Source organism: Carlito syrichta, unplaced genomic scaffold, assembly GCF_000164805.1.
Source record: "Carlito syrichta isolate Samal-C Ts95f unplaced genomic scaffold, Tarsius_syrichta-2.0.1 Scaffold315410, whole genome shotgun sequence".
Classification (NCBI taxonomy): domain Eukaryota; kingdom Metazoa; phylum Chordata; class Mammalia; order Primates; family Tarsiidae; genus Carlito; species Carlito syrichta.
In genome coordinates, this window is record NW_007259506.1 from 274,503 (window position 1) to 276,258 (window position 1,756).

Consider the following 1,756-nt stretch of genomic DNA (forward strand, 5'->3'; position numbering starts at 1 on the left):
CATCAAAGGGAAGTCACTGAGGAAAAATTGAGGCGCCTCTCACCATGGATATAAGGGGCCCTAGCCTTGCCCTTCCCCGGAAGTAATGCATGGGAACTTCCAGGCAGCGTCCTGGGTTGTGGTGTTTCTTGATTTCCATCTCAGCCATCTGAGGAAAATGAAGCTCTCTGAGAGGTGCAGATTCAGGCTGGAAAGGAAGGGAGTTCAAGATCTTGCCAGGCATTATGAAGAGGACCTTGAGAGAGGGTGGGGGCTTGCTCAAAAACAAGGGTTGGGTGTAGGATAGTAGAGGGTAAAGAGGAAAGAAAACCCTGATTCCTGCTTTCCCTACTCTTGCTGTCAGTTCTGGGAAAACCTAGGCAGAGTATCCATATGTGCTGTTTCCAGTCTTTCATCTTGGGAATTCAAGGGATGTGGCTTCAGATTGGCAGAAGTCAGAGTCTCAGGTCTGGCCAATCACCAAAGGGAGCCTCCTAAAGGGTGAATAAGGGCCCTTCCCACATAGATAGATACAGTATTTTCCCCGCCTTGTCTCGGAAGTTATGCCTGGGAGACAGCAAACGGGGGTCCTCTGTTGTTTCCTTTCTTGACTTACATCTCAGTTGTTAGAGGGAGGTGAGGGTCTACGAGGGGTGCAGAATCAGGTTGACAGAGAGGGGAGTCCCCAGACCTTACCAAACTTTATAACTACTCTGAGAAAAGGTGAGAGGACTTTTATTAATTTAGGGGGTGGGAGAGGCAAACTCCGGTTCTGCCCTTGTGGTTAGCTCTGAAAAACCTAAGGCAAGGTCCCAGATGTGCTGTTTTCTTACATCCATCTTGGGAGTCTGGGGGGTGTGGCTTCAGATTGACAGAGTTCTGGTCCTGGCCAATCACCAAAGGGGGAATTTTGAGCGCTGAATTAGGGGAGAACATAGCCGTGCCCTGACCCGGAAGTTATGCCTGGGAGCTACCAAGGCATGATCTTCAGTTGTGCCCTTTTCTGACTTCCATCCCAAGCATCTGAGGGATGTGAGGCTTTCTCTGAGAAGTGTAGTGTCAGGTTGGCAGAGAGGGAAGTCCCAAGCCCTACCAGGATATAGAATGAAAACCCTGAAGGAGGGCAAATGAGCTTTCACCTCAGAAGGGAGGAATTGGTGGGGAGAAAAGCCCCTTTCCCTGCCCTTACCGTTAGTTCTGTGAAGACCCTTTCAGAGTTCACAGATGTACTGTTTTCCAACTTCCATCTTAAGAGTCTATGAGTATGAGACTTTTTCTGAGGAAGCGTGACTCAGATCAGCAGAGGGAAGAGGCCTAGGGCTGGCCAATCCTCAAGGTGAGGGCCCGGAGCAAAGACTCATGAACCTCCCACCGCAAAGAGTTGCCCACCACAAAGTCGGAGACTCATTCTCACCCTGCTCCTGTTGTCCAAAGTGGAAGGCTCCATGTGGGTCTGTAAACTCAGAAGGGAGTTTATTGTAAACTCAGAAGGGAGTTTACTGTAAACTCAGAAGGTAGTTTAAAGTTTACTCCCTATAAACTCACAGGGAGTAAACTTTCCTGTGGAGAGTCTTAGGAAGATGAAGGATGAGAGTGGAGACCCAACAAATGTATCTTCAAATCATCAAAAGAGGAGGGAGTGCAGGTCCTGTCAGGAATAAATAGAAATGCTTCAAAGAGGACTTAGGGTAATCTCACCTCAGATAACAGAAAGCACCCCATAGATACTTACCTGCTCCTCATATCAGCCCTTGTAGAACTTGTTTAGTCCTCTCAA